The sequence below is a fragment of the Xiphias gladius genome, chromosome 15 (genome assembly GCF_016859285.1).
Source record: "Xiphias gladius isolate SHS-SW01 ecotype Sanya breed wild chromosome 15, ASM1685928v1, whole genome shotgun sequence".
Lineage (NCBI taxonomy): Eukaryota > Metazoa > Chordata > Actinopteri > Istiophoriformes > Xiphiidae > Xiphias > Xiphias gladius.
In genome coordinates this window covers 11,099,562-11,114,707 of record NC_053414.1, presented here as the reverse complement: position 1 = coordinate 11,114,707, position 15,146 = coordinate 11,099,562, and the positions used below count along the sequence as shown (strand labels likewise).

The 15,146-nt window shown below is 38.7% G+C and overlaps 1 protein-coding gene across 1 annotated transcript in view; it reads right to left on the bottom strand.

Annotated features, from left to right (window-relative positions):
* The window catches only part of fbxw7 (F-box and WD repeat domain containing 7), a 124,219-nt gene extending 112,134 nt beyond the window's left edge, over positions 1–12,085 (bottom strand). Inside the window, 1 exon segment of the mRNA XM_040145988.1 lies at positions 11,614–12,085. The gene's annotated coding sequence lies outside the window, so the exon portion shown is untranslated.
* Between the last annotated feature and the right edge of the window lie 3,061 nt (positions 12,086–15,146).

Here is a 15,146-nt window from a genome sequence, read left to right as displayed (position 1 = left end):
CAGAGAAATGTGTCAACCTTTGATTGTCCGTAAACAAATCATTGTACTTATACAAAGGAACCTCTTAAAAGCTAATGTTTATTAAGGACAAATTCATAACTGTGAAAACAACTGATCACAGAGATGTGACTATCGTTTTCAGCAATGGTAAAAAAAATAATTTAGCCGGAAAACCAGATTGGTTGACTGATCAACAAAAAAGGCACAGCATTGATCGTAATGAGCTCAACAGTCCCTGATCAGGAAGCTGAATTAATTTTATTTTTTTATTCATTTTATTTTTTTCACACAGCATTTGGTCTGTGTCAAATACAGGCTATGGGCCCTCATTCGGGGAAAAATTTGCCAGTCAGAGAAAAGGATTCCCGGTGTCCTCCGATTCTGATTGGCGGGCTATATATGTATGGTGCCGTTTGTCCATCATTTGTATTGAAGCTTTGTTTTCTTCCCAAGAGTTTCTGATTCTGTGCACAGAACTTTTTTGCAACTGCAACACAGTATTTGGTGGGAAGATAGCCACTAGGCATAAGAGTTTAGTCAGATTTTTTTAAATAAATCCCATCATACCATCGGACCAAAATTGCCTCTATATTTAAAGTGAAGGAGCGGATGAATGTGAGCACTCTAGCAATCAGAAAATGTGGAAACTAAATTTAAGTACTGCAGTAACACAATCTCACAGTCTTATTTCAGTTATCATTAGACAAAGACTTGTAGAAACCCACAAAGTGCATTACCAGAAAGTAGCATATAAATCCAGGTTTAGTTAACAGTCTACAAGGTTCGCTTGTGAGATTTCTAACAATGTCCTCTTGGACCATGAGACAGTCGCAGACCCCTGACCAGGCCTGGAAGAGAAGCCTCCATTCACAAGGACAGCCGTTTCCATGCCAACAGGACCTCTGTTGGGAGAGGCCTCCTTTCAAACTGTTTTCATCCCGCACCTCTGCTGCAGTGTCAGAGAAGGACTGGTGGGCATTTGAGAGGGAATGAGTTGTGGGTGGCAGTGAAGAGATGCAATTGTGTTAAGGCAAGATGGAAAAGGTTCTGAGCTGAAAGCCCCAGAGCCTACATGCAGTCTGTGATTGGAAATCACACCAAGGCTGGAGATGAATCTGTGTGCTGGGGAGCTACTTTTACCCCTTTGAGACCCGTACTTCAGTCTAAATGCATTAGGACAGCAAGTAAATTATTTTGATTACTTATTAATCTATTTATTATTAGGACTGGGCAATATGGCAAAATATACAATGAGACAACAGAAAGTCTCAGCCACAAGAGATTTTGCTATACCATGTAGGTCATCACTTTAAGATTTCTGGCTGTATTAGACCACTGAATAACTATTGCAAATGAATGACCAAGACTGCTTTATGGCAACGTTGGATTTACAAGGATTTTTATATCAATGTGATGCAGCACCTTGGCTTGGCAGAAATTAAATTCAGAGGTTTAGCCCAAAACAGACAGACACGCTCATCTGGTTGTTTTATCCAGAAAAAAGACTCATCGACAAATCGATAGATCGAAAGACTTACCGATAATATTTCTGTCGATTGGTAAGTATTCTGATAAACGATTAACCATTTTAGTCATTTCTCAAGAAAAACCATAAGAGAAATAATGCCAAATATTCGCAGCCTCACAAATGAGAATCTTTACTGCTTTTCTTTGTCAGATACATCATAACAAACTGAATATTTGGGGGGTTTTAGACTTCTGGTTAAAAAAAACAAAACAAAACATCTGAAGAAGTCACGTTCGGCTCTGTGAAGTTGCAATGGCAGCTTCGAACAATTTTTTGACATTTTAAAGACGATTATCGAAAAAATAATCAGCAGATTAATCAGTAATAAATATTATTTGCAGCACTGGTATACTGCAAGTCCCAGCATTTGTTTTAATAACTAAATGTTGTCTTTGAAAGGAAAAGTTTCCCTTTCGTACCACCGAGAGACAGGTAAAAAGATCGATAAAACTCTCATGTCTGTACGGTAAATATGAATCTATACATAAACCAAAAGATAAAATGATAATTTTTGCTATTTTTATAACAATTCAAACAAACAAGATATGTGTTAGTGAGCTCAAGAGGTGCTGGTAGGCAAATTGTGTTATCATTGGACAGAGCCAGGCTAGCTGTTTCCCTCTGTTTCTAGTGTTTATGCTACACTAAACTAAACTAAAATGTCCAACTGTTGGCTGTAGCTTCATATTAAGTATACAGACATGAGTTTTATCGATCTTTTTACCTGTCTCTCGGTGGTAAGAAAGTAAAACTTTTCCTTTAAAAGACAACATGATTAAGTGTATTTCCCGAAATTTCAAACAGATTAACACATTTTGAAAAATTAAAACAAGAGTTAGACATATTGCTACATCAGTTCAGAATGACAAATTTGAACTATACTCAGTGAGAAATTCAACAAAAATTTGGATTTTCTGTTGCTGCTGAAAAATAAAGCAACTAGTCTCTGTGCTCCTGTGCCTATAATGTTAATGTGTGTTTGTGTTTATGTACAACCTACACCTCTAGTTTAATCGCAGGAAAGTGACCAGGACAGAGATTTCATCTGCAAGGGTAGAAAGAGCCTGGCTGACCAGGCAAGGTCTGCTCTTTGTAAGAACACTGTCCCATTACATGTTCATGTAAACATAATGAGTGAAAGGATACTGGAACTGTTGAAACTGTGCTTGTACAGCACGACAGCATCAGGAAAAAAAGTCTCTCTCCTAACATAGGAAAAAGAAAGAATTACATCCATACTCTTATCCGTATTCTACTTTTGGAGTAATTTTGGAAAATAATATACAACTTTTCTTTGTCCTAAACTGCAACTTCCTCTTTTCCCTGAACTATGTCACCCAGTGTTCACACTATAGTCTACATCAGGGTGATAACCCTGACAGATTCCTCTTTCTGTGTTAATTAACCAACTCAGAGCTACATGGCACAGCACTGAATTATTAACATGTTCCTTGTGCCTCAAAGATACAGAGCAGAGGGCCATTCACAACTGCATAACACACCCACGCTCTAGTTTAGTTGCTTGTATATTTCCAGTAAAACTCGGGGAGTGAATTCGAACTTATTAAGAAAGTATTTTAATGAAGCTAAGAATAGAATATACCATCACATGATTGATGATAGCATAACAGATGGAGAAATTAGACGATGAAAGCATGCAATTAAAAAAAAAAAAAAGAAAAGAAATCCAAGTTCTTCTTGAGCATGAGTGAATAAGTCTGTAAGAGAAAGAGGAACATACAGTATGAGCGTATTGTATCGTTGATAACCAAGTGGAATGAAAAGTGAATAAATGAAAATTTTCAGGTAAATTATCACACAGATATTAAATGTCTTGTGAAGGTGTGAAGACAGACAGATTTGAAGTTACACCGGAAGAGGTCTCAAATTGAAATTTGACTATGTTAAAACACTGACAACTTTTACTATAACACTAAAAACTTTACATAAAACCTAATTAAGACCAAAACTCTGTGTAAAGTATTATTTCTATGAATATATATATGCACAGGTTCCATGCTGCAGAACATTATCTGACTAATTTCTGAAAACATTTTCCTCCAAAAAAAAGTTTCCAACACCACAGCTTTCCTTCAGTATTCAACTCCAAACCTAAGATTTCTTTCCTGATGCTTCAATGGTGACAGTAGCCATTAAATGCTAGGTTTGTCTAAATGACACGGTACGTCAGAGATAAGACCAGAGGCTACATCATAACAATGTTTACTGTATTTTTCCAGTTTTAAACTAGCAAGTATTCACACCTCCCACACCTTCAAATTGACTCAGGTGAGATGAAACCATCATACTCATACTGAGTGTAAAACCTAATGTTAGCATTCCTTACATTCATGTGGCTATGTGGCAAGCAACAGCTACATCAGGGACCGTCGGGCACACACAATATATGATTCTACAAAATAAAATTTAAAAAAGGCATAATAATAGGTTTGTAATTTTTTTTGGCTCTTACAGGCTATTTTTCAGTAGTTACCTTTAAACTTGGATCAGTCTTTTTGTGATGCTTATTTCCTTATTATGACCTGTAACATCCCCAACAACAAGTTGCTGATTTTGAAGTAAAGTAAGCTTTCAGTATGCAAGGTAATCAGTCCGTCATTACCTGCTCAGCTACTTAACCTGTGTGGGCTGTGTTATTTTTGCTATTGCAACTAGCTGGATAAGAGGAGTAAAATACACAAACAAGGAGATTTTGAGAGAGCTTGAGTGTTTCTTCTGAGAAGGGTGTGATCAGAAAAGCCCTGTGATGTAATATCCAAATGTTTGATCTGCTTACAGCTAACCTTTTTTTTCTGTCCTGTTGTTGTCCTTGCTTGCCCCACAGTCCTACTTAATGACTTTCGAGAGAGAGAGAGAGAGGGAGAGAATCCCTCTCTTCAAGGTGACTTGGACCTCCCCACAGAAAAGCCCTTTAATTTCCTCATTCCTTGATCTCACTTTCTCTTAAGTGCCTCTGCCCACACGCAACACCTACAGCAAGCTTGACTTTTGTAAAGCCTGCTCATGTAATATTTGTTTCTCCTCTTCATACATTGTTTCATTTATCTCTCCATTTCCCCATTTTTTAATCACAAGTCTCTACACTTGATTCTTCATTCCCTTGATCACTCCTGCTCTCTCTTCTTCCTGCTTTCCGGATTGAATCCTCTCTTCTCTCATCCTCTTGCTCATCTGTCTTTAACAACCCCATGATTGTCTGAATTTGTTAAACTGGATGGAAAAAAAAAGATGACAAAAAGCGGCACTTATTTAACAAGACGGATCAAATAACACTTCCCACTTTGAGTCTCTCGTCTAAATTCAAATTCTGTAGCTAAATCATCTCTTCACCACTTGGCAATCTAAGCCCACACAGTAACACTGGCTTGTACTCTCTCTCTCTCTCTCTAGAGAGCCTCTCTACCTGGAAGAAATCCTCAAACATCTTGACCACTAGACCCAACTTGTGCCCTCAATCCCTTCCATTTCTCCTCTTTGGACTCTTCAAACTACCAATCATCAATTCCTAAATTCCCTCAATCAAACCGATGTCACGAATCACTCATTATCTTCTTGTTCTCTGACCAAATGTACCAGTATCTCTCGTTAAACAGCGTTTTGGTTCCCAAAAGGCCTGGAAGACTGCCCATTCTGGTCAGACTGCACTCGCTGCATTACTAAAGAACTCCACTTCAGCACAGAAGCTTCTCTCTTCAGCACTCATCCTTCTAGTCCTTTCCACTGCCTCCAACACCATCACCCAGATGGTTCCTGCCATCTTTGTTGACTGGATATACTCCCAGTGTATGGCAGGAAACTTAAACGTCTACATTGCCACTGCCTCTTCTTACTCTGATGAAGAAATGCTTAATGTTGAAACGTTAGTTGCAGCCCCTTGTTAAAAAAAACTCCTACTAACCATGTGCTACAGGTCTCATCATTCCAGATCCTGCCTCAGTTGTCCTGTCTGTTGAGGCACTGGTTTAAGCTCTTAGTTAGCTAAGATGCAGATATGCCTTTGTCTTTAGTAGGCATTCAGTACATTTATTCCAAATGTACTGACATGGTTTGCCTCCCACAACTGGATGGCGCTGAAGAATTACTACACCGTCCATTCACATGAAAACTACACTACAGCGCAAAATTACAGCAGTAATTACATTAAAGCATTAACATGGGGGCACACTAGTTGGAAAGAAGGTATAATTCTTGCCCTGGACCACATGAAATAACAAATTACTCAAATGTGAAGCACCTACACAAATGGAGACCAATTTGGGGGGAATTGTATGAACCTAACTTGAAAACTCCATGTGTCACCAAGGTATAAAATCTACAAGTGTGGGGGTGTCCTGGCAGACTAGTGCATACGATCAGATAATCCCAACATCCCTGGTTCAATATAATGCAGAATATGCAGACCATTGTTTCAAGTAGAACTGCAGCCGAATCACAACTTTCCAAGTCAACTCATCCCACACAGTCAAAGAAATAAAAATTGAGCATCCTAGTCCCATTGCAGATATAAAATCCTGGTGCACCAGTTGCATCTGTTAGCCAAAGAGATGAACAGCAATAGAAGAGGCCGTAGCCTACCAGCGTCAGCATTTAGATGAATTTAGCATCGGAGCAGCAAACAGAAGTGAGTCGTGGCGCTCTCTATTTCCATCAATCTTACTTTATTTCCATTACAGTTAATTTTGAAGTTAGGTCATTTTGGAAAAGACAAGGGTTTTAAAAGATGGTAGCCAGCCAAAAAAAAAAAAAAGTAAACTTGTGGGCCATGATTCCAATTTTTGACATTTGTTTGACCCACTTGCAAATTTCCACAATTTGCTGTCTGGCTTTTAAACTTTTTTTAAGTTGTTTTTTTTTTTTTTTTCCCCAACACCCCCCAAGCCCAAGTTGAGTTACCAATAACGGGGACCACAGTACTAAGAAAACCAGTATCTTAAATTGGAAGAAAACAGAGGAGCAATCCAAAAAACATTTGACATGGTTGCAGTTTCCCCACTTCCTCAATAACCCAAGATTACATGATGTTTCATAACTGGGTTAACATTCAGAGGGTTAATGTGGTTGCCCGCAGGAAATATCTTATTAGCACAGCTCCACAAAATAACTTTGTGAAAAAGTGGTCCTCAGTAATTATTAGTCTTACTAAAGCATATAGGTTACAAATGTGCTTCTAATTGTTTTTAATTATATGAAGTTCAGAGTACAGTTACGAAGACCAGTCTTGTCTCTAAGAATGTACACTGCCCCACTATTTACATGCTTAATTACTAATCTTACTGTACCCCCCTTCATGTTTTGTCAATGCGCGCTTCAAAGCCAGGAAATCTCACTATCCATATGAGAATGGTTTTAGGAAGGCCCTGGAGTCAGTAACACAGCACCAGTCAGGACTGTGGAATGTGAAGCTTTCTGCAAACAAAGTCTAGGATACCCCTCATCTCTCAGTCTCCAAGGCCTTGCAGCAATAATCACAGCCAGAAAAATGGTATTTCATCACACTGATCCATGTGAACTGAAACTATGCCATTCTTGTCTCAGTATTGCTGAGATATCTTTATACTTGCGTTCTCTAGTCCTCGCCTATTTATAATGCCTCAACCATAGAGATGGAGGAACACACACGTCCCACGCAATTACATACATTAAATCGTAGCATTAACTGTAGGTGCTTAGTTTGAACACGGTAAAATGCCTCTTTTGGTTTTGGTAAATCCTACACCCAACGAAAAACTAAATTAATATCCTCATTTACAAAATGTCCATATCTGCTTATTATTTGTGTAGTTCATCTATTCTGCAGCCTGGCTTTTTAATGACCGTGGCTCCATGGGTCGTAGCATTAGCCATACAATCTGTAAGCATGACTCCTTTATCTTGGAGATGTTTGTTGTAAAATATCCATCATACCAGAAACATTCCTGCATTTTTAAACCATACACTGTGTAATCATCAGTCCCTTATCTTGGAAAATTCTCGATGTAAAGCCTTTATGACAGGATGCAAAGTAGTCAATTACTGGACCATGACCATACCAACAGTGCTGAGTAATGACCGTGTAATGCCATGCAGCACCGATATTTGACTTCAAATCAATGGCAAATATCCCCACACTTACAGTAAACTTCGGTTTAATTCAAAATTTCCAGATTTTCCACAAAAAAATCCCAAAGTTGTGGTCAATTAACAGTCCTACTAATGCACATAGTCTTACTGTGCATGTTCACAGTGATTTTCAAATGAGCTTCACAGAAAACAAAGTGGTTCTTTTCTGTTGGGCTTAAATCAAATTCAACAGACTAATTTCCAAAGACTGACTAACATGGTGTCCTCAATGGATCTCTTCTATAATGTATTTTAAGGAAATCCATACATATACGGCACCTTACTGGAGACACAATGTTAAGACTTTACATTCATATATAGACTCATCTGATATCCAGCCGTACCAATTATGATGCATAAGAACTAAACTTTTTTTCCCACATTTTGTTGAAGAGTCAGTACAGTTTTCTTTGTAACATAAGCAAGGTAGGTTGTCAGAGCTGATAAAAACCACAATATCAAAATTCAACAAAAGCAAATGTTGCGGGCTGTCCAGACCATTTCATCTATTACACAAAAGCCACCCAGTGCAATTTTTAAAACAGCAAGGTGCTTAATATTTAAACTAAAATACCAGAAAACTAACAACACCTACACAACCCAATACAAGAGCACTGAAATACATCCTACCTTTAATCTTCTTGTGTTAAGCTTTTGTTTACACAGTGTCAGAGAGATGTTGACTTAATGCTATGTGTTTTTAACTCTTTATGCAGAAAGTGTTTTTTTTAAATAATCTATGTAGGAAAAACTTTGTTAAAATAGATGCATTTGTAATTTGATAAGTAAATAATAAAGCAACTATCTATTTACAGTGTGTAAACAGTTGGATTCTGTGGTTAGGCTCTCTGCATTACATTGATCTTGTGCATAAAAGAAAACCTCCTCCATAGTTGCGCTTTTATAATACCGGTGAATAAAAACATTTTCACAATTTCTTGACCTGAAGATGTTGTATACAAGGCAAAACTCTTATCTGACAACATTATTCTTAAAGACACTGGCCAAAATACAAAAGACAACTGACAGAAAGCATGATCTGTTACTTACTACTTAAATACTGTTTCCTTTCCTGCTTATTACAACCTTCATACTGAACATGAAGACACCCACAGTTAACAGTTCCAGTCCCTGCAAATTAATAAAAACATTCATGCTACAGATTTTCAAGAGATTTTTCAAAGACAATTCACAGGCTAACTTCTCATCTAGTGAGGACTTTTACAAGTTCTTGAGGTATGTTGGGGTTATTGGAGGTGTTACCTGTATGTTCTCTGTCATCGTGGGATCACAGCCTATGACATCAAATACACAGATGGCTTCATGTCATGTTATCTGGCCAAAAGAAAATTCAGTCCTTGATCAAAGATACAGGTTTTCCGTCTTGGCTTCTGGACCTGGAGATAGTTGTTTATCCTCACTATCTCATCAAGGACAGACTCAACAGGTCAAGTGAATGCAGTTAACACACAGGTAGGGTGGAGAAGCAGTTGTATTCTCCTTGAGAGGAAATAAGTGCCTCTAGTTTATAACCCCTTTCAAACCAACAGTGATATAGGTCAGTGTTATTTACCTAATTTATGTGCACTCATTTCATTTCAGCTCAGTGTAAGAGTCTCTGCGTTTTGCTGTCATTTATGGTCCCATTTCTCTCCTCTGCTTTCAGTTTTTTGTGTCTTAGTCCCTTCCCACGCACATACAGAGCTGACCAGAGGAAGACAGGTTGACAACTCATTATGTTAAGTGCAATAAAAGCTTTCCAACAAGTGTTACAAGTCCCTCTGCAATCAAAGATGGACAGAGGTCGACCCCAAATGTCCGAAAGTTAGGCCAGAATATCAGCATTTTTAAACGCACGCAATCTGGCAACAGTGGCAAGGATGCTAGCAGCTTTGCTGCTGATGGCAGGGAAGTTAGTCCTGTCCAGAGCGCTAACAGCTCTCCTGCTGTTAGGCAGAGGAAAAATAACTATTATTCTGTTACATTTTCATCTGTACAGAAAAAAAAATGGATAGGACAACCTGTGTTGGCTGTGCATTTTCATCAGTCAAAGTATGTCATCTGACCTGCCCTCACAGCTCTCAAGCTGACCTGGGTTTAACAACACTTTCGTGAAAAGGTGTCAACCCTTATCCTAACCTTTTATTTCAATGTTAGTGACGTTTAAGTTCAATTAAACTGACTTCCAGACTAGAAAAACAGCACAAGACAAAGAGACCATATGGTCAACTGAGAGAATTAGGGCGTAGAGAGAAGTGAAACTGAAACTTTGTTACTTATGTTATGTACTTCTATGTAACCCTTTTGTTTAGCAGTAATGTGTAATGATCAGTTCCAAGACTTGAGTCTGTAAATATATGCCCACGAATTTGGCTAATCAAACATGAAGGGACGGGGAAACACTCAGGTTGAAAGTGAGTGCGCCCCAGTAGTTTTGTCCTGGTTGTGTGCAGCACATGTAAACATCATATCCTGGAGTCTGAAACCTTTTGGAACCCTTTTCAGAAAGTTTTCAAAGACCTGAATATACTACCTGGAGTACTCAAGGAGTCAAATAAATGCAATCATCTATACTGACAGCTAAATAACCATGTTTCTCTGTGTTCTAGGGCTGTAACTAACAATTATGTTTATAAATGATTCATTTGCCAATTATTTTTTCGATTGATGAAACATCAAAAAGTTGTCAAAGATTTCACTGAGCTGAAGGTGACGTCTTCAAATAACATGTTTTGTTCAACCAGAAGTTAAAAAAAACAAAAACAAATTGTTTATTACAATTATATGACAAAGAAAAGCAGCAAATGTTTCTTTAGGAGTCTGAAATCTTCCAATATTTGGCTTTTTCACTATTTTAGCTCAAAAAAAAAAAAAAATGACTGAAGTGAATAACTGATTATCAAAATAGTTCTGTAAACATCATATGCCTGTCATAGCAGAACCAGACGAACATTACCTCAGTGTGTTCAGTGGGTATAGATAATTCCTGACTAAATATACAGTCAGTTGCCAGTCTATAAGGGACACGGGCTTCTCCAGTATTTTTTCCACCCTCTTAACATCAAAGCAAGCAGATTAAACATGAGAAACACCCCTTATTACAACACAATATAAATTAACACCACCACAGACAACAGCCTCCAAAATGTATCAATAAAACATTTGCAAAAGGTGGGGATTGTTTGCAGGGCTGGTTACTAGACTGCATTAATTTGAACTATGTGTACCTAATAAACCGGTCAATGTAATGTTGCTTAAACTAAAACAGAACTAGCTCTTCTTTGAAAGAACAATGTTACGCCTGTAATTTGCAAAATCAGAGCAGTTTGTGTAATCCCACTGTCTTCCTAAATCTCAAATCTCTGAACAACCCATAAACAGTGCTGATTGATATTATCCTGGAAATTGGATTTATGTAAGTAAGCCACATAACTGAGACATAAATTAACTTCGCAAGGGGACAGCCTGCATATGAGACATTATCCCCTGAACAGCTGAGGAAATTGCAGATAATTCACTTGCTAAATCACGCCTACACGATTCTTTTGCATACTATGGCCAAATTACACAAATCCAAGCATATTTTGTTTTTTATTAAGGTGTTGCATGGGCATTAAACTCCTCGCACTTTGCAGCACATAGCTCAGTTTGTGCAGTTTGTTTAAAAGGCTCAGTGTTAGCAACCCGATTGATCCAGCACGGTTAAACAAACTCTGCCAGCGTTCATTTGTGCAGCTAACATTACCACACGGTGTGTTCAGCTACAGCGAGTTAAATGAGCCGACTTTAACTTCTTTCAGATCGATAAAAAGCTCCACATCAGCGCTAGCAATGCTAACTCGGCTAACCAACGAGCTACGTGTTAGCCTGCTAATGCTAGGCCCCTTTTCCACCGGTACATCACTGTACTGCAATATTTCACAGTTGTTACACAGTTGCACTTTTTGGTTTTACACTGTGTTTACCTCAGAAATGTTAGGCTGGACAAAGGCGGCAGGCCTCCGCCGGTTGCTCCTTCGGGTCGTGTCTGCAAACCGATATCCTATGGAGCTTGATGAGGCTAACGCTGGAGCCTCCGGTGAGGTATAATACGCTCCTGCGTCGTCTCTTGGTTTCCCACCTGCAGCAGTGAGTGTTTGCACCCAGCTACCAGGAGCTACCGCGTTAGCAACATCAGCTAACTAGCCTCTACAAGCCGAGCTCGGGTAATGCTAACTGGCTAGGAGCTTAAAACACCGCTAACGTGAGCCGCTCTGCCAAAATGACGCCCGTGTCCGTCCACCCTTTGAGTCTGTTCCTTCGCTGGGCGCCGTATGATGGCCTCCAACCATTACAAGAGCGAAAACACATCCACGAAGACCAAATTTTTGCCGTTCACAGCCTCCTCGACAACCGCCAGCTTCGCTCGTCTCCTGACTCTCCACCGACTGGTGTCGCCACATGATGATGACACGTTTTTGTTTGCAAGTGGGCGCTCGCATGTGATGTAATAACATGCTCCCAGGTGTGTTTGGATAATAAAGCTAAAAGTCACGTAAGAAACGTAAGCCCCAAATTTTGCAGTAGAATGTCAACTGTAAGATAAATGAGTGAATGATCAATATCAACAAAGTATTGAGTTAAAACATTAGTGGGGTCTATGTTGTGCAGAATTTTAAGAAGTGTTTTTCTAGCCTTATTGGGTATACAGTATTCATAAGGTAAGGAAAGTGTTTTATCACAATTACTGACTTCACTTATTGATTCCAAGAGAATGTACCTCTTTCTTTGTCTTTGCAATAAAGCCAATCGTGAGGCAGCAGATCATGCAGATACAGGTCAGGAGCTTCGGTTAATATCACATCAAACATCAGAATTGGGGAAAATGTGACGTCAGTGACTTTGACGGTGGCACGATTGTTGGTGCCAGACGGGCTGGTTTGAGTATTTCTGAAAAACAGCTGATTTCCTTTGGTTTTCACACACGACAGCAACAGCAGTTCTGTGGGGCTGAAACACCTTTTTGATGAGAGAGGTCAGAGGAGCATGGCCAGACTGATTGGAGCAGACAGAAATGCTGCAGTAACTCAGATAACCGCTCTTTATAACTGTGGTGAGCAGAGAAGAATCTCAGAATGAACAACACGTCAAACTTTGAGGTTGATGGACTACAACAGCAGAAGACCATGTTGGGTTCCACCCCTGTCATCCAAGAACAGAAATCTGAGGCTGCAGTGGGCACAGGCTCACCAAAACTGGGGCTGCTGAGGTACGTAGATGGTAAGGTCAGAACTTGGTTTCAACAGCTTGAATCCCTGGATCCAACCAGCCTTGTGTCAACAGTCTAGGCTGCTGGTGGTGATGTTATGGTGTGGGGAATGTTTTCTCGACACACTTTGGGCCTCTTAATACCAATCCATCATGGTTTGAATGCCACAGCGCGTCTGGCTATTGTTGTTGACCATGTGCAGCCCTTTATGGCCACAGTTTACCATCTTCTAATGGCTACTTCCAGCATGATAGTGCACCATGTCATGGGGCAAAAAGTTGTCTCACCGAGTTTCAGTGAGTTCAGTGAACTTCAGTGGCCTCCCCAGTCAACCAGATCTGAGTCCAATACAACACCTTTGAGATGTGGTGGAACAGGAAATTCCCAGCATGAATGTGCAGCTGCAAATCTTCAGAAATGATGTGATGCAATCATGTCAACATGGACCAGAATCTCAAAGGAATGTGTCCAACATCTTGTGCAATCAATGCCACGAAGAACTGAGACTGTTCTGAGAGCAAAGGGAGGCCTTACCCAGTATTAGTATGGTGTTCCTAATAAAGTGCACAGTGAGTGTACTTCTACTCCGCTACATTTCTGAGTGACGTACTGTACTTTTTACTCTACTAGCTTAGGCAATCTTAGTTATTAGATACATTTAAGATAAGATTTTGCATTAAAAAACACAGGATGAGTTTATAAAATACAACAAAATTTTAAAGATGAGACGAAAACAAATGTTTGCAGTTCGAACTTGGTTTTATTTCAATAACTTATCCGTAGCCCAAGGAGGTCAAATTATCCGATATTTTACAAAAAAGTCCATAAAATGAAATGTGTGTCAGAACTGGTGACCCTCTGGAGGGGTCTGATCCCTAGGTTGCAGACCACTGGACTGAACTAGTCAACTGTAAGTAGTTCACCAAGCTTCACCTTGAGCAGCTACAACAGTGAAATGCTGCTTACACATTGATACATCAGTAACAATGGTATAATATATTGTAATATGTCAGTCACAAGGGTTGATTTTCTACAAATTAGTACGTTAAATTTTTATACTTTAAGTTCATTTAGCAGTTAATGTTTCTGTACTTTCTCTTAAGTAAGATTTAAATACAGGACATTAACTTTTAATGGAGCATTTTTCCAAATACAAGTAGAGGATCTGGATACGTCTTTCACCACTGATATGATTATTATTGCATTATGAATCAGGGATATATAGACCATCTAGAAGTAGTTTAAATTTTTAATATCTTTATACCCAATATCTGGAACAGATGCAAATTCTCTAGTAGTAGACAAGGAGGTTATAAGTCATCAGGATTGGTTATCATTAAACAATTAAGATAAGTAAATTGATACCGATATCTAAAGAGTTGACCTGAGAGAATAGTTTTATGAGTACTAAAGTCATGCAGAAAACATTTAACATTTTAAAAAGTAGATAAGGAAGTACTTATAGTACTTATAAGAAGTACTTATAATAAATTGTTTGTTTACCCAACATGGATTTTTATTAAATGAGTAAAACCATCTAGATTACCTCTATAAACAGTTGCAAAATATTTACAAAATAATAGCCACATTTGCTATTTTCCTTCAAGAGATTACAGTTTTGCTATTAAGATTGCATAAAACAAAAAGTTTAATTTATCTTTTTTCATTTTTGAAAAGAATGAGAAATTAACCTGCCATTAGGTGTTTTTTTTCTTTACTATTCCTGCCCTATTATTGTTATTATTATTATTATTACTATTTTTGTTATGTTACTTTGTTGTAGGAGCTTTGACTTTGCCTTCCACCTGCATTTTTTAAAACATTTTTATGAGGACAAATGGAAACTGAAAATATATTTTAATCAATAAAGTTTTGAGAAAAAACACACACACCGGAGGGGAGAGATTGGCGTGGTGTGTGTCACAAACCATGCCAAAACCTAAACATAATTCTTCCCACTATATTGAGCCTTGTGTATTTATAGGTGGTAAAAAAAGACAGAAACAAACAAAAAAAACAGCAAGCTATGGTGGATTACAGTGGTGGTGGTGGTGGTGGTGGTGGTGCTGCTGCTGCTGCTGCTGCTGCTGCTGAAGTTAGCCCTACAGTGCCAGCTATGGTTAGTTTTGGCTCATGGTCATTTTCACGCCCTGTATCTGGATCCTCCAGGGAAAAGTCTGAAACCCAGAGATATCACTAAGCACCAAACATGTGATCTTGAGAAGTGTGGAATTGAAGCTGGCATTCGGT